The following is a 24,821-nucleotide window of genomic DNA, read 5'->3' as shown; positions in this document are numbered from 1 at the left end:
CTGAACTCCTCATTTTTTAAATCAACGCGATATAACTTTGATTAATTGCTCGATTGTAAGGAATAATTTAGCAAATTAATTATTAAAATCGTGGAACGATAAAAGTTAGTTTCGACATACATGAATGTGATATGTCGAATGTATTATTAATAATATTATCTAAAATATTTTAAAGTCGACATGTTTTTCGTACTTATTAATAATTATTACAATTACATTATTTTACTGTTTGTAATATTATTTTATAAATTATATCATTTTATTGTAATTACTTATCATTTTATTATATACATATAAACAAAAATTCTGTTATAGCAAAAATAAATATTTGTAATTTTGGTCTTGTTCAAGAATATATATTTGAAGTAATTAATAAAATTATTACGTTAATTAATAAAATTATTAATAACAATCAATTCTGCATGTTTGTGAGACAAAGTAATAATTTTAAATCTATGCTTTTCAATCATTTCTTCAGCCACTATTAACAGTATTGACTCCAATATTATTAAACATATACATAGAATATATAGCACAAATTTTTGTATTTCTAGTGTTTGATAATAACTTATTTTTATTAAAATAAAAAGTTGTTAACATGAAAGACAAGATGATAATACATTTGCTCATATTTCTTATGCAAAGATATCACAAAATAACGTAGACTTCGCTAAACTGATGCGTTACATTTTAAATCTCGTTAATTTCAAATCGCTCCTACTAAGCCGTTCTCGTTGCCATTTCATTCGCCAGTACATTTTTAACGAAGCTGGCTTACTACTTTTTTTTCGCGATACTATCCGCTTAAGGCTCAGTATTTCCGTTAGAACTTAATCAGTTTAAGCATAGGTTTTATCCACAAGCGACCACAACCTGCTCTTTAAATTCAAAGGAAGCTTAACGTTTAAGCTTTCTCGGAAACACTAAGTCTAAATAATCCCTTCGTGATACAATATCAAAATTATTACTTTGATCAAAGTAGAATTGCATTACAATTGGATATCGCAATTTAAAAATTTGCATATAATATCATTTTTTAACTTTAAATTCGTCAAAATTTTATATTTCTCTTTTTTATCAATGAAACATTCAATAAGCTTAAACGATTTACTCATTACCTATAATCCAATATCTTTGTAATCATTACAATAATAAACTGATATTTGTATAAGAAAACATCAAATAAAAAATTTGTAAGAAATTCTATACTCTAGATAAAGAATTAAGATATTTTGATATATTTGTTGTCTTTCGTTATATTGAATGTTATCTTCATGTTGAGCTAGGATTATTGGTTGCATAATTTAATGTGATACCGCGAACTTTTTTAATAAAAGTTACAGTACTTCTTTGTGTTTCTCTTTTAACGTACGTGCAATACTTTGTCAGTTTATACATTCTATCACGATTATATTGTAATAAAACATTCTACCGAAGAATTGCTATTGTGCTACTACGTGTGTATTAAACATAGCACAAAAATCTCTCTGCTACTATTGCAACAAAAATATAAAGCGCACAAAAATAAAAGTAAAGAGGAGGTAATGATGAATAACTTCTTTTTCCGGTCAAAGCTCGGAGTGGTTTTTTGTGTTTTCGAATGAGTGCAGCCATTACAATGTTCTGTCATGCATGTTACTAGTTCTTTTTTGTGACACGAATGAAAAAGTTGATCTGGACCGCATGATGCGTAATACGTGTTTCAACGTGATTTTTGTTTCAATAGACGCGCGTTGTAAGTAAGATCAAGAAGTGTAGATATCAAGGTACAAAACTACGACGTACAAAATTACGCGTAACTTTGTCGGACGTCTAAGAAGAGAAGTGCGATATTCTCCAGGCGATTTTTCCGTTTATGTAAGTTATGCTCTGTAAGTCTAGACGTCGAGTCGCGCAGGTAATGCGCTGTTGCTATTCCATTCTCGCGGGATTTAATCCCGCGGAGCTCGGAAGCGTGGCGGAACTCTAAGAAAGAATCGAAGGAAGAAAAAAAACAACGATTTCTAAAGAAAGAAAGGGAAGAAAAAATATCACGGAAACCACGATGGGGCGATGTAAATACGAGAGGGAATTGCTGGTACTATAGAAACAGTCGCTTTCCGATACGGATGAGAGACCGACGATAGAAATACGCATGAGATGCCAATAGCGTTGCTTAATGGATAATTAAAAACTAACATCATATCTATAATGAAACAGTGATGGACCGAAAATGGTACATTATCATATATACACTGCATACACAATGCGCGTGTTTATTTAATGTCCTAAAATTCACAACTCAAAATATTTAAGCAAAAAAATTCTCAGAAAATTTCTATTTCTCACCAAAAATTAATTTGTTATATATTAACATGTTACAACAAATTAATTAGTTAGTGAGAAATTAAAACATATAATAATAGATGTCTGAAACATCAAGCTATAAGTTGTAATTTGACTTCCAGTGTTCATTTACGTATAACTTAGTACGAAATGGAAAATTTAATAAAAAATAACTTAAGTGATATATTTTTGGCAACTCTTTTTTAATAAGAATAGACTGCACATTTTTATAAAGTTGTCACTATCGATTTAGTCAGCTCTATAATATACTGAAGCGCGCTTTCCCTATACTGAACTATAGAAAACTGCGGTCCAACCGAGGAAAGAGAGGTAAACAAAATGTGATTTTCTAATAATAGCACTAGCCAATCAGCGAGTCCTGATAAGGAAAACATTACAATTTTTACAATAAGATGACATCAGAGTGTCATCTTATAGAAACTGGGATATTCTCACTTTTCGATGACGAACCAGATACATATTATAGAATTCACTTTAGAAAGAATGAAGTAGTTTAAATGATATCGTTCTTTCTCTCTCCTAAGTGTTGAATTAAGGGAATATATGACCATTTTTTGACTTAAAAAAAATTGAAAAATTTTTTTGCATATTTTAAATGCTTCATATCTTAAGAATATTATTCTAAAGTCGTTTTTTAAAATTCGAAACAGTTTAGAAGTTACAGTACTTTGAACGGTGCACAGGCATTTATATAAGTCTTCTGTGCTGCGCAGGTAGAAACTCGATTCCCCTTTTAAAAATCACTTCTTTGTTACCGTAGAACTTATAAATAATTATAAATTTTATATTTTGTAAATATTATATAAATATTGCGTTCTGTCTGGGACAGTATATACTATTTCTATGGATATAATCATATTATAATCATATATTTTTGATAATAAACGGTCGTAAGCTGTTTTGGATGCTTATCAGTTGCATTATAACGTTTTCTTCGAATACGGTAAATTATTGTTCATGATTAAAAGATCGAAAGGCTCCTATGAAACTCATCGTAAATAAACATTTTCGGTCAATCGATGGGACAAAGAAGAAGAGTTTACTGCAAAAGAACAAATGCACGAAAAAATTGGAAAATTGTTCTGACTTATCGGTACCCGAAGACAATAGTGTCGATTCTCGACTCTTGAATTTCACTACCGTATTTGGTAAAATTTCACGGTTTAAAGTATAAAAAATGTGATAACGCTGTTACAATTTTATACACAAGATACTCAAGGTCTTAATTTCGGAATAATAGTAAATTGCGAACAACGTGAGCCAACTGTGACTTATTTAGCAATTGCTATTTTCAACGAGGGGGTATCTGCATTGTTGAAAGTAATGGCAACAATGGGATCACAATTGGAAGAAATGCAGCGCAATTCGCTTCGTCCAGCAACATACGCCGTAGCAATCAAGCCAACATGCGCGCGCAGCACGAGACTCAAGAGACAAGAGAGTTTATCAAAGTAGAATTATCAAAAGTAAAAAAGACGAAGATAATATTGAGGAAGATTCATTTTATGCGCCTGGTATAGATGACTTCATGTAAGTTGAAAAAAATTGGTTTTATCATTGTGTAAATTTGTTGCGTTTTTCTCAAAACTACATTTTCAAAATTGGTACCATGGATAACTCGAGCATGGATCAAATCAATCGATTTACTTGATTTTTTTTTTTAATGAAAGATTATGAAATTCTCTAGTCCTTATCGAATGTTTTTTTCAATTTTTTATTTATTCCATTTTTTTAGAAAAAAAATTAAAATTTTTGCCGAAAATCGATTTCTTATGTTTTTAAGTCTGCTATTTTGTTAAAAATAAAAAAATTCAAAAATCGCATCCAATAGGAACTATAATTTTTAATATATCCTTAAAACCCTTTTTAAATTTTTTTTGTTTCAGATGAACCAGATCGGAGAAATTTCCGCGAAACGCTGCATGCTGTGCAGGGTCTTGGATGATAGGCGATAGAAGACGGGATATTTCGTAAAACTTAAAATAAAAAATTTTTATTAATAATAAAAAATATGTATTTTTATTTAAAAAAAGATTCGATCTTTGTAGTTTGTATATCCTGTCTAGAAAAAAATCATGAAAAAGACATACTTTTGAAAGGGCTCTCTTAAAAAAAAAATGCTAGCTGATAAGGATTGAAAATAGATATTGATGTTGATATATTTAATTCTTTCTAACAGAGCACAGATGTTAAGAACAGGGAATGTGCAATCTGCGGATGAAATATAATTACAGTCTGAACGTTGAACCTCGCATAACTTCCGTATACTAACTTACACTTAATAATTATGTAACATTTAATGTATCTATCAAAGCTTTACAGTTACTCCAAATCTCTTTGATTACTATCTAGCTGGTCGTTCCTCCAATATTAGTTTCCTGGTGTGGAGGAAACTAACATCGTACGGACGTAATAATCAGGAGCTGGCTGGTCTTTAATTCTATGCATAATGCACGAACAAATGAACATATCATTAGGCAAAGTTTGTGCAGCACGGATGCAGTTTTGATTGTTTATCGCCGTTTGTCGTGTGTAAATTAAAAGCTTGGTCGGCGGGTGGTCGCGCGCAATGAAATGCTGGCGAGATCGCGTGCGTCCCCGTTGCATTTCAGTTAACTGTAGTTAACCACGTCAGTCGGCGAAAGTAGTAGTGCCAGCGAACAAAACGCCGTAATTAGAGCGATAATTGTAGGGAGCGAGGGGATGCCGCGCGAAGGTCACCAGGGTGACGGTGGCGCTGAGCGCCAGAAACGACGACTGTAAGAGAGATGCGAGGGAGGGTCTGAATCAGTCCAGTACTGCTAGGGTAATCATGGTAATTACTCGTGAGCATGTTCATTACGGTGCGGCTGTATCCACACGAGGCGTGCCTAGGAGTGGCTAGATTTCGTTTCGGGCCATTGCTTCCTTCAGCCTACTTTGCTTCGCCGATTCGATCGATTCACGAAACGATAAATCGAGCATATACCGTTCGATTGCAACCCGAGTGAGATTCGATAACGACTCAGATATGTAAGAGGCGACAAAACGAGAATACAAAGATTACAAGGACGTTTAATCCAACGCAAAATATCTAAATGTACGTGAAACGCGTGCGTGGGGGAACGAAATTAATTACTCAATTTATTCTTTATTCTTCCGTTTGCGCGGCGGGAGTTCTTGTATAATATGGTTTACATACAGGCAGGAGGTTTCTCTAGATGCAATGTAATAAAGTACGATATAATAGAGATACACTCGTACCGTCGAATATATTATATAACGTTGTGCACATTAATGTAAATTCCATGTAAATACCATGCCATAGTCCAAGCCGTGTGCATTTGTGGCCGTTTCAATCTGGAATGCTGATGTTGTCAACAATTATGGGAGCGTGCATTATATATTTTAGTAAGTTTAATACGCAGATGTGTGTGTATGTGTGTGTGTGTGTGTGTGTGTGTGTGTGTGTGTGTATGTGTATGTGTGTGTGTGTACAAATATTTGATAAATTAAAGGATAGCCTTTTATGCAAACTGTCGCCACGACGAATGTCACGTCTCATCTGCCTCTCTCTCTCTCTCTCTCTCTCTCTCTCTCTCTCTCTCTCTCTCTCTCTCTGGGAGGCAATTTGTTGCATTAGGTTGCCAATTATCTGCGTCCACGTTGTGGACACGAGTAATGCACTTCGCCGTGTACACGTTTGAGTAAATGTACCGTCCACAATCGCGTCTCAATTACAAGAGTAACATAATTGCCGAGAAACGAGTTCACATTTGAACGACATTCCTTGCTGAGATGTAACGCCCTCCCGGTGCCATTCTATTAGTCTTTCATTCTAGCTCAGAGCTATTTGATTCTCGTTTTAATACAGGCAGCAGCACAACGACGCGACGACGAATTGGATTTCTCTATGTCCCTTCTTTACTTCCCCCTTTGTTTTCTCGTATCTTCAAACACAACCTCATGTATAATATTGCCGGCACAAAGAACACGAAACCTTTGCCCCTATTTCATTCTGCGCAGAGGCAGCACCTCTTCCGTCTTTCCGCACATAACCCGCACGATGTGGCACAGTGTTTGCAGTGTCGTACAATTTTGAGATTTTCGAGCCGTTGTTTATTATTTTGTTGTTACCTATAAGCTCCGCCTTTTATATATCAAAGATTACGCGGAAATCGAATTTCAAGACAACATTTAAGCCCATTGTGGTTTAGTAAATGCATGAAAGAAAAATAAAATACGAATAATGGAATGGAATAAGAATAATTTTAATGATATGTTCTATATACATTTCTTACATTTTTTTTAACTGTATTCAATTATAACAGCTTCTTTTATACAGAAATATACATAATTTTTGATATTTTCTTCAAACAAAAATATTATTTTTTTAAATTTTACATAAGAATATGTTTTATGAATTTCAAAATATTTGGTCTAATTATGTTTAATTATTATCACTTTTTTGGGCTTTTTTACAAAATGCATAATCCTCGATATTATTTTGGAATAAAAATAATCTTATTTCTTTTAAACTGACACGATATCATTCTCTTATATTTAAAAAATGACACAACTCAAAAATCAATAATGGCGAATAAACCGAGCAAATAAGAGCAACAGCGTGGTTACGCAAGTAAAAGAAAAATTTTTCTTTCACTTGTGTACCGATAACCATTGATTTTTGAATTGTGTCATTTTTTAAATATAAGAGAATGATATCGTGTCAGTTTAAAAGAAATAAAATTATTATTTTTATTCCAAAATAATATCGAGAATTATGCATTTATTCGCCATTATTGATTTTAATTTGGAAAGTCTGTACTTTTGTACTTTTTATGGTTACAACTAAAAAAATTAAATTTCCTGGGAAAGTGAAAAACTGTTTTTTAACTCGACAAAAAATTGATTAATTAAATAATATCGACAGAAAAAATATATTCTTAACATAATCAAATAAAATGTCATTCTTGTCATTGTCTTTTAAAAAATCTTTAAAAATCCCTTTTTTATTTTATGATAATATTGACACGATTTAAAGAAAATCACTTTTTTTATATTATAACATTTTGATGATTTGTTATAAAGTTAAATTAGTTCATTTTTAATAATAGATAAGATAATGTTTATCTAATTCATTCATGGTAAAATAACTCGAAAATCATATTTTTCTTTGTTAAATCATTTTTAAACTAAGAAAGCGATATATTCTATGTATTTCTGTAGAATACTCGAGTGTTCTAACTATTCAATTATGATAACTTCTTTCATGTATTCTTTCCTATATTGTTTGCAATGCTGAATATATAAATTATATCTAAAGAAAGGCAATTAATTTAATAGTGATATAAAAAAAAGTTATTCTCGTTATTGCATTGTTATCATGTATCCTTTAACCTCAATCACAACATTGTACATTACGCATTCATTAACCCCACGTCCATTAGTTGATTAACTCTGCGATGCGGTCTCATAATGGAATTAAGTTTGAGATTATTAAACTGCTGTCGTCTCTTTCTACTGCCTCTACTCAAGTTATTAGAAATGTCAGTAAAAGCATTTAAATGCTGTCGTATATTCTTATATGCTTTTTCGTCTTCATCAATATATACATATATATATATACACACACACACACACACACACACACACACACACATATACATATATATATATATATCATTTCTAGAAATGCATAATTGCCTCTAACGATTTACTTTGCTTACAATACCTGTTGAACAATCACCATTCTCATTATTTGCTTTAATAAGTCAAGGTAATGAATACGATATACGTCACGCGCCAGCTCGTTATCGTTAGCATTAGTGCCGCGTTACAAGAACAATATCATTACCGTTAATGGTTTATAGCATACGTTCCGCAATATATAAGCCACGCGTACTTTTATTACAGTTTGAAATTAGTTTAGGCGTGTTGAGAGTATTATGCAGTACATTACGTGGCGTAGCGATATATGTCCGCAATTATATACTAACTTCTATCGATGAAGCCTGTTCGGGTTCGAAATAGTTTATAATGAGTATCCATTAAGGACAAATTATTGATAGACGTTCGCTATTTTCTTTCGAGAGCTAAGAGTTGTCAGCATGCCAACAGTACTTGCAAACGTATTCCGGAGATTGACGATTTCGAAAGGTATCATAAGTAGCGATGTGCATATGAAGGAGAGGAAACGTCCATCGTGCACAAGCAATCAGAATATGGAGGGGTCAACCGGAAGAAAAAATTATATCTGTAATTGAAGGATATGGCGCGCATCCTGCACACAATGTTGATTCGCAAAAATAAAATTTGATATCAACGATTAATTGGCAATATATTAAATGTATAACAATTTTATAAACCACGGTGAATAATTATTGACTTTAAAACACGAGAACTATCCAAATTGAAACATTATTATATCGTTTTTTTTTTAAATATTGGTTTTAAAGTAAAGTATATTGATTTTTGATAGATTTATATATTTGCAATGATATTAAACTCTCTTACAAATCTTATATGTGCATACTTTATAAAAAAATTATAGCTAGAAGGAACGAGAAAAACTCCTGAATGCAAATAGTATTGAATAATAGTGCAATAAAATTTCAATTGAACTTTGCAAAGAAATCATGACACAACGCACAATTGCAATCTCTACCGTGCTGTTGCAATTTGCATTTGTGTATTTTTGTTGTTCCATGTTGCTTGTTGGATATTAATTCGTAGTTATCGACCGCTTCGTTACGAACTTGTAATTAATTTGCCGTTTTGCATCAAAATAGCGACGTTCCGTTTAAGTTGCTCGACATGTTAACTCGTCGATCTTCTTTTTCATTCGACATACATTTTACAATCAATCACAAAAAAAAACTTGAATCTTTCCTAACAACGGGAAATGTCGGGGTATTTTTAAAAACTAGGCTGTCTATGGAATACGCAAATCGGATCAATCCGACGTCCGAACAAAACTCAGGCGCAAGCGCCTCGCAATTTCAAATATTGCTCTCGCTAATAGAAACTGCGCAGTGTCAATACCGAAATGTCCATTGTGTTATGCAAATAATCGCACTCAAGCGAACAGAGCGAGCGTAGAAATTCGAAGTTGAAACCGTTGACCCGTAGCGATATGCATTTTGTGCAACATGTAACATTTATATGAAGAGATATCATAGAGGATGTGTCAATTTGTCGTTTTTATTATCGATCATAAACATTGGTATGCTCTTGTTAATTGTAAAATAAAGTTGACTCGTGAGCGTTATAGCAGGAGTTACATTCCATAATAATGCGCCATTGTCCATTCAGAAGCATTTTGTGTTACTTTAAATGACGAATATCATTGTAAGCACTTCAGCCTTACAATAAAGCTCACGAGCGTTTCTAGCGCGAGAGGAAATTTATGTTCATCCCAATTAAAAGTTATCTAAAGCATCCTCGCAGATACCCTTCAGAACCGCTGAAGCGTACTGTCGTTTCTCAGTTCATGGAAACACAGACAGTGTAAATTTATTTAAATGCCGTTCGCGATAAGCGTTGTGGAAGCTGTTATGAATGGAATGTAATTTCCTGAAAAGCAGCGATGGGCTTACGATCTCCAGGCACAACTGTTACATTTTCATCCGGCACCTTTTCAACGATTCGTAATTGTCAAGTCTGATCGATTCAATCATTGAGAGCTTAATGTTTCCGATTTAGAAACGATAGCTAATATAATAAAAAAACCTACACAGAGAGAATTTTTTCTTAGAATTTATTCTGAAAATATGATAATTGTAGGACAACGTTGTATTTCGAAGAATTTTAATGTAAATCTCTCTCATTAATAAAACTATAATAAAGTATAAAATAAGTTTGATTAATTTTACTGAAGTGCATGGTAAAAATTTTTAAAATATTGTATTGTACCACAACCATATTTTCAGGGTAAATTTTAAAACAAAATTCTCTCCGTGTACGTGTATATAAAAGAACTGTATAATTTTATCGAATCACGTCATTTTTCATGTATAGAATAAATGAAGTACGGAAGTCTCAGTGGAATTGAAAAAGCTTACTCCTGACTGGAGTAATATTTTCCGCAATAAATTCTTTACAGTGTAAAGAATTGTAAGAGTGTAAGTTTTAAGCATTATTAACCATATAGCACAAATTATTCCAACAACATTATAGCAATTGCAAGCATTATAGCAGTTGCAGCAATATTGCTGCAAATTTCTGTGTGTTGTACAGATATCAATTCTCACGATATATACGATGATTTTCCGATCCTTTACTACACACTACGTGTCGTTCATATCGCAGAAAAAAAGTATACAAAAATTATTAAGTGATTTCCACATACTTTTGCATCTTTAGAAAGTATTTATAAAATATTTATAAAAGTGTGTATTAAAAAAAAAAGGAGAAGATAGAGCTCATTTAGAGTTATATGTAGTTTTGATTCAATCTGAGAATCCGATTTAAGCTAAGTTTAATCAATCTAACGCTTCTCAAAACACAATTAAATAAATTCGATTAGTTCACACTTTCAATCTAGCTCACTTAAAATAAGAATCAATCATATATTGATCTACGACTATAAATACATATCTTCAGTATTTCAAGAAAAAAAAGGACACAAATGATAGTACATAATTATGAGTTACTAGGATTAAATTGACAATCAATTTAATTTATGATATTATTATTTTAGCTTCCATTAATGATTGCGTTTCAACAGTAATCGGTGCGCAATTTATTTATACAACAAGAGAATATATTTAAAATTTACATAGAAAATATTATTAGACACCAAGATCGTACCAACCGTACTTGACGCTTCTTTATTTATTTGATTTATTCATACAGCGATCTAGTTTAACCTATTATTATTTAATTTATTATTATCAAGGAAGTGAAGATCGTTACATAAAACGCGAGACTCGAGACCATGCGTTTTATTGCCGTTACTTTCGCATTTACCGAGGTCACGAATTGTAAAACATAACTCGCGGACAGTTGTGGATCTGATATATTGAGAACCGCTGTGAGTACGCATTCGTTTTAGCGGCAATCTCATCGGTCAAGGTAGAAACGCTGACGATGCCGTCGCACGCACCCGGGGGATGCTGGCTCGTAAAATGCAAGTTCCTGTGTGCGCACGGACTGTTCGTATATGTGCACATACACAGCCATGTACGAACATCTGTCACATCGGCGAGCAATGCACATGGATACAACCGTGAAGTTACTTCCCGGGGACACAAAGGTCCTGAGAGAAAAAAATCCATCTCGGTAGGATAGACGAGCCGAGGTCAGCCAAAGCTTACGACTTCGGGAACTCGCTGGCAGTTTTCCAAAGCTTCTTCGGCCAATCGACCAGTCTGATAGCTTGCAAAACACACGGGAGCCTTCCGATGTATTCACTGAAGTTGTGGGGGCACTTGAAACATTGCGCCTAGCGCGATAAATCAGAATCAACGAACGTGTAATTATTGTAGATAATATATGTCGTCAATACTGCGGACTACCGTTTTTGAAATTCGTTTCTCCTTTTTGAAGCAATGAAACGTATGCATTTGTAAATTCGAGGACATGTCAAACGTGTATTTAATATTAAAACGCAATTTGAATTTAGTTCTATGCAAATGCATCGATATCAATTCTTTGACGTGTAAATATTTATTCGAACTTTTACCAAAAATTAAAAAAAAATTCGTAGCATATAGTATGTATATAACGCGCGATATGTATGCAAAATGGAACAACGTTTCTCCACGCGTTTTGTGTAGCCTATTGATGTATTTGTGATCATTATACAAAAGCGTTATTCATTCAATCTTTTGTTCTAAATATTTTGTTGAAACCATATTTGATGTATCAAATTATTAGATATAAAAAGTTAGATAAAAATATTGTATAAAACAAGGCAAACTAAATTAATCCAAGAAACGACAAATGTATCTCATATTGTATATCTTAGATAATTTATGTAATATCGCTTTGCGATATTGCGCATTACATAATATCATACATACGTGCAGAATTAAAATGTAAATTCGCTGTGCATCTGTTTTTCCATTACGTGTACGAATGACGTTTCGCATATACCTACATGCACTCGGAACACTTTATTCACCGTGTGCAGTTACCCTCATAATTATTGCAAATCTAATTGGAACTAAATTTTAATGTGGATTCATCAACACGATTTCCCGTTCGGGCGTGGCTCACATCGGGCGATAATTCACGCCGAAAATCGATCTCCGGTTGGAGGTATATCGGAGATGCGGATTAACAGAGCAATCTAGCTGCCAAATTACACGACGTGAAGATCCGGATCTAGGTGATCGGTATGCGCGACAATCACACAGTACGATTTCTCACGTGTTTCCACACAGGTAGCCGTGGCGATCCTTACCTGGTTGCGCGTCTGATTGTACCCGACCATCCCGTGGTTTGCCTTTTCCGCGAGCTACCTCGTGCGCCGTTTGATTAACACAGCCGAGAGTGTGGACGGCGTGGTTTCGGCATGCTGCACGTGACATTACGGGTATACCATCCATTATTCTCTCCTCTCTTCACCCTTCACTTCGTGATTCCCTCAGTGTCGCGCTTAAATAGATTCACGCGCTCGCGCTCAGCTCCGCCCTGCTCTCGTCGAGCCTCCTCTCTCATATGTATTTCCTTCCGCGCTACTAAATCATCATCAAGTTGGCGTAGCTGCGATAGTGTTACTTAGCATGCTGCTTGCGATCTCAAGTTGTACCGCGTGTCGAGTTATTGGATTTCCAATTATTCAGGCATTCGAGTGGTGAAAACTCGCGATATGTGCATCGAGCGACTCCGACGTTATCTCGGTACTCGCGTGAATTTACCACAACATCTTGCATTAAATTTCCCACATGGCGATGTACCTTGTTAGCGCTCCGTTCCAGTTTTTAGGAAAAACTCTTCCGTACTTGCGGCGTGTAACAGCAGAACTGTTTTCAGTCGGAAAACTTGGTAACAAAAAGAGTAAACAGCTCGATGATCTTGATATTCAATATCAGAATTTTGGGGAGAATATAATCATTATTAATTAACGCAACATTAATTAATACACTGAGAGAAAAGTGTTTATGACTACAATTGCGTGATAGAATCATGGTTAGGAACTCCATTTTTATAATTATTACTGCTACAATGTTAGTAATAATAATTGCATATATATTTTACCAAAAGAATGTATACTACTATAATGTTAGTATAATAATAATTATACTTGTAGTGCTACCAAAAAATATATAATTGGCATTGAAAATGATTATAAATTGTAATTAAATTAGTAATTACAACTATTTTTTCTCTCAGTGTATAATCATTATTTATCTAAGTGATATTAATTTAATGACTAACGATTTTTCCACGCGACTTATACAATTCCACGTTTTTAAGAATGTATATCCAGAATCAAGATATTCCACTTGTCAGTCCATTCGAATAGATGACTATCCTTTGTATATAGTTACTTGTTATATCATTTATCTGGCCACTTCGCCAATGTCACATAGGTGTGGGGATAATGACACAAACGAAGAGGATAAAGGGAAAAAAGATAAGAAGCGACTCGAAAAATAACGAAGTATCCGCGAGGAGCAGAGAAAGTAAACGACTCTTGGTGCTTGCGGCGGCGCTCTTTTGATTTTGATGGATCGCCCTTTTCTCATGACGTTCTCCTCGGCTTTCTTCCTTCCTTCGGCACTTCCTTCCTTCCTTTATCCTTCGTTGGTGTAAAGTAAATACTTTAGCCTGACGGTGATGGACGCGAAATCGTTAAAGCGTTAGGTTCTTAAATCTTGAATTGACTACGAAATGTGAAAAAGCTCTTTTGATTTATATCAAACATCAAATTATGCATTTTTATTTTCCATTTTCGATTATTCTTTATGTTTAATATAATTTGCACGTAATATTAATTACAGAATTGAAATAACTACGCAAGAAATATCTGCGGATAGTCAGTGTCTCAACGGATACTTTTAGATACGCATCGCCATTTTTTAAATCCATAAATTATAATTAAGAAATATAGAGAAAACATATTTAATCGAATTTTCAGACAATTAAAGATATGTCATTTTATCCTTGTGAAAATATTTGACAGAGTTTCTGAATAATTGCATTTCATGCAAATACAAATTATTAATCGACTATCATTAATCGGATCAACACAAACCTATAATGAGCCAATGACATATTTCATCATCAGGATGAAGGACATCAAAGAAGAATAGAATTGATTTAAATAGTATGATAATTGTGTGGAAAATGGCTTTAACAATTATTTAAATAAGTAAATTATCGGTAAAATGACATGTAATGTATCGTATACGTAAATGTGAAATGTAGACTGTCATATAAATTTGATTAGTGCAAAAGCTCTCTCATTTGCAAACAGATAATTCATATACCTATTAATCGTTTTTACTTTTAAATATTTAATTATATTTTATTTTTTACAAAAATTTTTGATTGTTAGAATTATGAGATTTAATGCCTTTTTTTTCTTCAAGTTATCAGATTCTTACGAATTTTTTATAATAGGAAAATGAAGAAACAAAATCACTATTGCAATTTAATTATTTTCTAAAGTACATATTTCCAATTAAAGTTAATATTTCATATATATCCATAATATCAAAATGAGATTTGCAGTATTGAATGTCGATATAGTAATAATAGCCTGTGGCTTAGATATGTAATATTGTTTAGCCTCAAGTAAATACGCAGCCTATTAACTAGTCGACATAGTCAGGTCTAATTTGTTACATAACCACTCAGCTCCACCCAACATTTAATCGAACGGACAACCGAGTCAGCTGTCGCGAATTAATTTGCCTTGCAAGTGTCAAGAACAGACCGACAGCTATCGTCATTTTGACTCGATTTATTAGAAGTATTTATTTGAATTATTCTTCAGATTCTTTTCACGAGTCTACTTTATTTCAAATAATTGTAATAAATAATTCGGGTTAATTAATATAATACAAATTGTATCATAAAAAATGTAAAATACGTCTATATAATGTACATCATATAATAATCAGGACATAAAACACGAAAATACTTTAAATATAATATTCACCATTTTATACGTTTCTTGACATGTATTATTGCTTTAGAAGGAATTTGAGAAGAAGCACATTTATAGAGGCATTGTCTCTTCGTCGTACAGGATTCTAATAATCTCGTTGGTTGTTCCGCTTAACAAATGAACAGAGTTGTTCTCATTATCTTCAGCAGTGCAGTTTCGAGAAAATCACTTCCACGCAATTTCGTAACAATCCGAGCTGCGGTATTCAGCAGCGAGCTCTTAGTATTGCTTTAATGACATTCTTTGGCATGGAGAACCGCTCGTGAGAATTGTTGAAGGAGACGTGGCTTAGATGAGAGCGATTTCGAAAAGTAATAAACGATCATATGTAACAAAAGACAGATAGGAAAAGAGACTAAGGGAAAGAGAGAGAGAGAGAAAGGGAGGGGAAGGGAGGGGAAAGGAGGGGAGGCGAGAGAGAGAGAGAGAGAGAGAACACTACTTTAAAGGGTTGTTGAAGCATTCTACAGTGACCACAAATATTACGGTCCAACCAACAGATCCGCCCTTGTGAAAGTGCAAGTCGAATTTGTGGCTGGGATTTGCTCGTCAGATCGCAGCTCTCGTGTCGGGTAGGCCGCGCGAATACCGCAAAACAGACATTCTGTACATTCCGAAACTGTAATATTGCACTTGTTGTCCGAAGGATTTTGTCCTTTAGAATTAATTATAGCGAAAGAGAGACGAATGTATATCTACGAATATTAGACAACCGTTAAGAAGTTTTAGAACTTTTAGTATGGATTTAGATATTGAGATTACAGTGGATTTTAAAATACCAATGGCTTCGTCTATACTTTTAAATATAAATTATCGAAAATGTATTTTCAACAGCTATAAAAGCATTAAAAGAATAGAATCAATCTGTTTTAATATAAGCAGGATGCATTGTTCTATATGCGCATTATATGTATATAAGATACACTTTTAAATTTATTTCAAAATACGTAATTATTTTTGCAAAACGCGTTTGATAAAAAAGCAACTGGTGCGCAAATTTTTGGTATTAAAACGATACGCAAGGGATATTCTCAGAGTGTGCTTGTATATGTGAATATACTAAAAATATCATTCCAAAGTAATTACGCTCTGAGTTGTTGCATTAATTAAAGTCACAGATTATACGTAGGATAATATCATGTTTATGTGTGTATATCGTAAAAATCCTTTGCAAGATTTTAATTGCACTAAAATTGCGCCGTGCTACGAGCACCGCAGTTTCACTGCTGAATGAGGATTAAATAACAACGACTAAAATATGAATGGCCGTCGTCGCTTTATAATATTATGATTTATCTCATATCTGACATTTATAAGGTAAAATTACTATTATTACTTTTAGACCCCGAGACGTATAATTAAAGCGCGGAGATTTTAATTTATGAAAAAAAATATATATAGTCTCTTGATTGTGCATTACATTTTTCATGTCACTAATGCGGCGATCAGTTTTTCGTAAATTTACAAATCTAGTGACATAGTTTTAATGCACGAGAGATATGATATTTCCAATGCATATGATGCGTAACAGCTTTCAGCGATAACAGATAAACGATTGTAAGTCTGCGAAAACGTATTTGCTAGAAAATAGTGATTAAACGCGACCAACTCGACGAAAGCGTGATACTGCTATCTCTTCGAAACCCGAAAATCGATCGGATATTCGGATATAGTATTCGTGCGTGTACATATTGCGAATATGAAGTCAATTGTGAGATTGAAGGATAGAAATGTTTTATTGGTTCATATATCATATCATGATATCCGTTAAAAATGAAAAAAATTTGAGGAGATTATTGCATAAGAGAAGTCTTGAATTGTGTTTGTAGAGTATCATAATAAAAATTCGAGTATATTCACATACATTTTTAAGTGCGATCTCTCTTTCTACGTAAAAATATATTATCCGAATAAATGAATGATTTTAGATTTTAATATAAATTTTCGTAGCTACTGATTGATATTTCTTAATATTTCATTTATAATAGAAAAAAAATGTATGATAGTCATTCTTTCATACTGTAGCGATATTCATAAAAATTCTTCGAGTTCTTGTCCATAAAATTAAAAACTTTTAAGTGATTCTCGTCAAAAACCACTATAGGACAGATTATCAAAGTTACGACGCATCCTACCATTCACCCAATTTTTACGCTACATGATGCTTATAAGACCACGTGGAGATTGATAAAAAGTTGGACAGAAGCTATAGCGTAAACTTTACTTTGGACAAAAATATTTTAATTAAAAATTTCTCGTATATTTTTGTACTCTTTCTACTGCAGAATAAAATGTGTGAAGTAATCAATAAATAGGGAAAATTAAATCAGTGATGTAGCATAGGATATAAGAAAATTTTCTCACTTTGTCTCTCTGCTTTACGTTTCAATGGGTTTAATCATATTTTACGCTTATGCTATAAATTATAAAGTTTTACAAGTCGTATAGTAAAAATGTCATCAACTTTGCGCGTAGCAACTTGAAGACTAGCTAAAGCTCTAACTTGCGCGTGATGCAGCTGCGTAGTTTCTTTGTAAGTAGATTACCGAAGTGCAAGTATACGGAGTATACACACAATCCTCTAATGCAAACTTCGCGAAATGTGATATATATTTTAATAAAATTACATTCTTGATTTTTTTCAACTGCGTCTCATTCGATTATACTTATTTTTTGCTTTGATTTTTTATTTTTATTATTATTTTTTTTTATATTTTTATTTGTAAAGAAATGTATGGGGACTAACTAAAGCTTTTGTTTTATTAATTTATTTTATTTTCCGCAAGAATTTTTCAGATTCAATTCTTAATTTATAATATAACATAAGAATGTTTGAAATACACAAATAAAATATTATTGATAAAATTTATTGCTTCTAAATCTTGTAGATAAAAATACGGGGGATGAAATTTTTTTTTCAGAAAACACTTTCTTTAATTATTGCCAGAATCGTAGAATCCATATGTTCTAATTACAGATTAAATTCAGCATAAATTAAAATTTGACAAACTTTAAATTTGACAAAAATCAAATTTTTTTCAGTGGAAATTCAATTTTTTCTTATAAAACGAAAAAAGAATCAATCTACAGTATCGAACATTAATAATCAACTCACCTTTGCATATAAGCCGCAAGGAAGTTCGTTTGTCGAGTCAAGCCAAGCCAAATCACGATGATCCTTGATTTCTCTCTCGCACTTCGGCACTTTGTAAGTCACACACGCACATGCACGCCAAGACAAATCATACCTCGACGTGCCATCACTCTGTTTCCCCTATATCGACGATTATTCCATTTGGTCAGCATGATCACGTCGGACTACCGCGCGTTGCATCATACCCTCATGTCGACTCCTCCCCAGAAACAGAGACGATTTTTTTAACGAGCTGCAGACGAGAAACTGTCTCGACGACACTCAAGGACGGGAAACACTCATCGGACGAAGCTGTCGGGTTGCGGTTTACGCTTCCGGTTTACGGCGCCGTCCCGAATGTGTGCATTTCCGTCAGTGTGGATTAAGGGACACGTCGTTGTGTTGTCGCACGAGATTGTCATTGTACGCGCCAGTCGTCGTGACGCTCATCGTGACAAGTACTCACTCCGGATACATCTGTTGTTCAAGAGAGTCCGTGTGATAAGCGTCCTGGAGTATCTTCCGGTGTCCCTGGTGGCCGCACTGTAACGGTCTTATTCGCAGAAATTGGAGTATCGAGCTGATCGATCGTTCCGATTTCTGCACATTTAACCACGCTACGAACGAAACTAACGGATCGAATATGGACGTGGTACATTTACTGTTATTTATAGTGGATAGCGGAGAGAAAAACGACGATCGAATGAGTGAAATATGTATGGCGAAGAGTAATGAAGAACATACAGCACGGATCATTTCAGTAATATTGTAGCAACATTGCAACGTTCCAGCAATATTACAATAACATTAGAAATATTGCAGCTATATTGCTGCAAATTTCTGTGCTGTATGGGAGGCAATGAGGACTTATTAATTTGAAATGCTTTTCGCAAATAACTCATGTAAACCATCAAATGAGCACTGGTACATGTTGTTAATTATTATCGGGTGCTAATTGAAATTTGCCTTGGATACGATCATTTCCACGGAGACATAGACAATCGCGCGTGAAAAGCAGGTTTTTGTCGATGGTAAATTTTACGAAAGTTTTACAATTAAAATTACTAAAAGTCAATTTTACAAACGAAAATAAAAATCTCTTTAACGTTATTATGACAGGCAATTTTATACAAATAATTAATTTTTTTTTTTATTGATATTGTTACGTCTCAATGTTATTGAGATTTTTTTCTCCGTTTTTGAGTCAATGTATTTAAACAATTTACTCGGGGACCGGAGATTAAGTTGTGTAGTTAAGGATGCGATTCACTGGGAAGTATTGGATAATTTAAAGGAAGGGTAACCTTGAATCCGGTGCCAAAAAGATCGCGAAGTTTATAGGCGAATCTACGTGGATCGTGTTTTGGAATGGTTTTGTAACTAGGAAACGTGAGGTTGACCTCCAATTTATTTAGAGTATAAACAGGTTCGCGGGGTGAATCTACCGGTTTGTCTTGGTCTAGCAATTGCTCAAGTTTTTGGAAATAGGGGAAAGGATCTTGGTTCGAAATAAGGGCCGATTTAACTTGGAACCTCAATCTCTTTTCCCTTTGTCTTCGTCCGCCTTTGGTAGGCATGGAAGTAATGCAAAAAAAAGAATTATAATGTTCCGGAGAACTGTCGTAAACGGGGGCCACGCTATTGGCAGCGACAGTAACAGCTCTCTGGATACGAAGAAATTATGAATTCTCCGAGGAAGTGCCGACAAACGGGGGCCACGCTATTGGCAGCGACAGTCGCAACGACTTCTCAGATATTCATATATATATATATATATATATTTGTATGAAGAATTAGAGATTAGAGATTTAGACGTTCCATCGATAGATTCGATTTGATATTATCGTTTATTAAAAAAAAAGATAAATGCGAAAACGAGGTTCTGATGAAGCGCGAGGATAGTTCTCACCTTGACTGACTGGCTGATTGATCGAAGCAGTGCGAATCTGAGAGTGAGTCTAAGTCTAAGTCTGAGTACAAGAGTGAGTCTAAGTCTAAGGGTCTGAGTCTGAGAGTGAGTTTAAGAGTTTGTGAATAAGTGTGCGTTTCTGTCTTCGACAGCTCCCTTTATATATTGAAAATGAGTATGGGAGTGTCCTTTCAGAACCAATCGACACTTCTCAAAATTTGGTTGAACCTATACTCGCGCTTTCTTTGAGATAAGGCAGCAAGGATCCGCGTAAGCCCTATTCCCCACTCTACAAGTTTATTCTTAATAAGTAATAGTTGAATTTTAACAATTTGTTATAAAAATTCGGTTTTCCTTAATATCCTTTATGTGAGGCGAATTCACTACATTCATATATTTAAGATTAATTTAACTTTATTAGAAAAAGAAAAAGGGAAAAAAAGAAAAAGATATTCGTTCTTGCATTCAGGAAGGTTTCTATTTTACTGCTAATTACTTAATCGTCGAACGCTAATATAATATACGTTATTATTAATGTTAATGTATTAGGTGTTGGAATTAATTCGTAGCGTTTTACAAGAGATGGGAAGTACTTTCATTAATGTATTTTTTAATGCTCATGTGAAATAAATAACATTCTTTCATTAAAAAACGCTACGAATTAATTCCAACACCTAATATAATACGCTTTTATATTTGTTATTTTACAGGAGGGCTTCTTTGAGAAAGATCGTGTGATATTCTTAGACATTCTTTCTAGAATATTCTATAGATAATTTTTATGACGCATAAAAGTACACAACGTGATCTATCTGTTAGAGTTTGAATGTTCAAATAAAGAAACTGAATATAAAAGAGAAACGGAATTTCCGGTTTCGAAATAAGGATAAAATAAAGAAATCTAGCGATAAGATAAAGTAAAGTATAAGTTGTATACCTATGACGAATATATTATTTTATAAAGAATAAGGGGATTTTATTGGTATGTAACAATATAATAAGATCAATGTGTTTTATCAGACTGAATATATTGTATACGTAGCTACATCCGCCTTGTATTTTACGAAGAGAACGAAAAGAATAATTATATAGGAAATTTAAGTATAATGAGCAATGATATAAAAAATTTTGATATTCTAGCTTGAGCGTTCCACATATTTATTTTAATAATATTTAACAAAATTGATTTCAGATCTATCTAAAGATATTTTAGCAAAACCATTCTTTCCGTGTACCTCGGGTGAACTAAACTTTTGAAGAAACTTCCGTTAAAAAAATTAAGCTCTTTACAGCGACGACATGCAATTGCTCTTGCCTTGACATACAATATTAGTCGTACAAGAGAACCGCTTTCGTTTCTCCCTTCTTTCTACGCTACGGGAGTGTAATCATTGGGACGTCGACGAAAAAGCTCACGATCCAGCGTGAAAACGAGCAGCTCTTGTGAGGGAGAGAAAGAGAGGCGGAAAGAGAAAAAGAGAACTCGAGAGAGTCCGAGAACGAAAGAAAACAGGTAGGAAAAGACAAAACCATTAGTTTGCATAGGTTGCCTTGTAGCCGCATCACTCGTGCCGCACGGGAGAATTTTCGGCGCGGCAAGCGGGAGTCTCGTGTACTCTGTTAATTGCTGGTCGCTAATTGAAGTTCGTGCGATGCACGGGACCGGGACGCGTATATCGCGTACACCAGCATACATCGGCCCGGACTTTTCGGTTGCGAATTCTCGCGTCTACGGAAGCTGGCCGCGTCGGAAACAGTCGGCGTTATCATACGGTCGCGGTAGCCCGGTAACACTGGCGTCGGGACCACTTCGTTACGCGATTGTCTGCGGCAAACTACGCGCATTTACATCGGCGCGAATTACACGACAAAACTACGAGAGCTCGTCAGAGACTCTCTCTCGTTACTCCGATCGTGAGCGCGTAAATCGCGCTCACGAACTTTGAGAAGTTATTCTCATCAACGTTCGCGTGTTTCGTGATCGAATACTTGCCGTAAAACATGTATGAGTTAGCGGTGAAATGCATGCATGTTTAATTTTTCGATTCTGGAAGCACATAATTAATGCTATTAATTAAAAGCATTAATGTGAACGTATTTTGATAGTTTCTCTTGTTTTATGTAATTGAATTTTGGATGTATTAAGAACGTTTATTTAAAAATATGTAAAGAGGTTTTAAATAGTCTTTCTATAAAAGATGACATTTTAATTATTTAACAAACTCAGCATAACATTAACTAACGGATTAAGTCCGTCTTTTCTTAATATTAATTACGAAGTAAAATACAATCTATTTTTATGTAACAAAATTTAGATTAAAATAAATACAATTAAGATTGCCACTGAAATCATCACAATGATAATTCTGAAGCTTAAGAGAGGTTTCTACCGATTGGATATTCGCGAATATCGCATTTGTATTGTGGTGGATTATACCAAATTCATATGTATATATTGGTAGAGGGAAGGAAATTCATCAATGCCTCTTTGCACGGTGCATAGTTGAATGGTATGATTGTACAAACTGAGCTATGGTATGCGATTGCTCAGCGCAAGTATATCGGGTCTATTCATGGATCTATAGAATCGTAGAGTCGGTTGAATGAATTCTAGTTACTTTAATTTCAAATCTTTGTCGAGTGTTTGTGCTCGAAAACGAAATTGTTTAATATTAAATACGCTATTGAAAGGGAATGCATGCCATGTTGTACTTATTATTATGCAATGTTTAAAAGGGGAAAGTAAACAGTTAATATTGATAGAACTTTGTAAAAAGAGATTAATCTTTTTTTCGTTTAATCTTCAGTGCCAAGATTGCTTCTGAACTTTTTCGATTTTAGATTTTAAAATATTTTGATTCAAAGATTTCCCATTTCAGATAGCTCCTTATTACATTATTATATGCTTTAACCTTTCTGATTGCACTATTTGATGTGTTTTCAAGAAAGCAAAATAAATTATCACGAAAAATGGATTATGTTACACATTTCATAACAATCTATTAAAATATGGATAATATTAATTAATATTTCTCAATTTATATAATATTGGATCATCTAAAAAGTATCCGCGGTTTTTTGTCACTAGATGTGTGTTGATGGTCATATATCTAGTGACAAAGTACCGCGGATACTTTTTAGATGACCCAATATTATATCAATCTATAAGTATATATAAATACACTTATGAACAATATTAAGAAAGATGAATAATATTAACAAATACTACACATACATGTTTATATATATGTTCGCACTTTTCCATTACTTCATATTCGTATACTCATAACACGCTCGATACTCAATAAAATCTATAGGTGTTCAGTTATCCTCGGTATTAAGCCGAGGCAAAATAATGCACTTCCGGCGATCGACGATCCGATCGAAACTATAAAACCGCGCTCGAGAGGGGCCGTCTGCATACTTCGCCGCTCTTTTACGACTTCATTAAGGTGCCGTTACGAGCTAGATACTACCGAGCGAACAAAGTGTGTACTTATATAGCGCCCTTACGATAAACCACGTCGATTTATGAACATCGCGCGCGGTTTAACGGCCGTTACTAATAATTTTTTGCTTTGGGATACGCCACTGTAATTTTATAAAGTCAATATGGCGGACTACTTTAAGAGTGAAATTTTAACTTGTTATATACATGACTACATCAAGCACAAGAAGAGTTGAAACGATTTTATGTGTGTTATAAATATCAGTAAAAATGTATTTCTTCAGTCTATATATATGTTAAGAGATATCATTATTTAATCTTTTCCACACTGAACCAAAATTATATGTAAATATGATAAAATATTCATTGAATTATGAAAAAATAATGAAAATTGGTCCAATGAATTCTCATAATGATTTAGATTATAAAATTGGTACTAGAATTCATTGCAAGAACGAATATAGTATAGTTATATAAATAAATCCAGTTATTGTATCAATGAATTAACTACATTAAGTTGGACATTGATTAACGATCATCCGTGGGACCAAAAATAAATAAAATTTTTTTTAGTGCATGAAAATTAAAACAATATGTACGTTATATAAATTTAATTTAAATACATATTTATTTTATCTTTATTTTCACTTGTAAAGGAATACAATAAATAATATATATAAAAACGTGGCAGTGCAAATTTTAATTTGCTCATTAACACGTGCACTTACGTGTTATCAAAAGTATTATTTTGCAATTTAAAAAATAGATTGTAAATTGAAATTTGTAGACTGATGATTGTTGATTTACTATAATATTTCACACACAATATTCATCAGATACTAATAAAAAATGTAACGTAACTGAATTCGCATTAAATTTGGCC

At 33.6% G+C, this 24,821-nt stretch overlaps 1 protein-coding gene across 5 annotated transcripts in view; it reads right to left on the bottom strand.

Annotated features, from left to right (window-relative positions):
* Window positions 1-24,821, bottom strand: part of LOC105144209 (uncharacterized) — a 160,881-nt gene that overhangs the window by 80,244 nt on the left and 55,816 nt on the right. Inside the window, exon 2 of one of the 5 annotated variants that reach the window (XM_011052972.2) lies at window positions 18,564-19,161. The exons of 1 other annotated variant lie outside the window; for it this stretch is intronic. The gene's annotated coding sequence lies outside the window, so the exon portion shown is untranslated. Of the gene's footprint in view, window positions 1-18,563; window positions 23,536-24,821 lie in introns of those variants that run through there. 3 more of the 5 variants (XM_011052974.2, XM_011052975.2, XM_011052971.2) reach the window with 3 other exon arrangements.

The sequence above is a fragment of the Acromyrmex echinatior genome, chromosome 1 (assembly GCF_024713525.1).
Source record: "Acromyrmex echinatior isolate Ae372 chromosome 1, ASM2471352v2, whole genome shotgun sequence".
Taxonomy (NCBI): domain Eukaryota; kingdom Metazoa; phylum Arthropoda; class Insecta; order Hymenoptera; family Formicidae; genus Acromyrmex; species Acromyrmex echinatior.
This window is presented reverse-complemented; position numbering and strand designations above follow the sequence as displayed.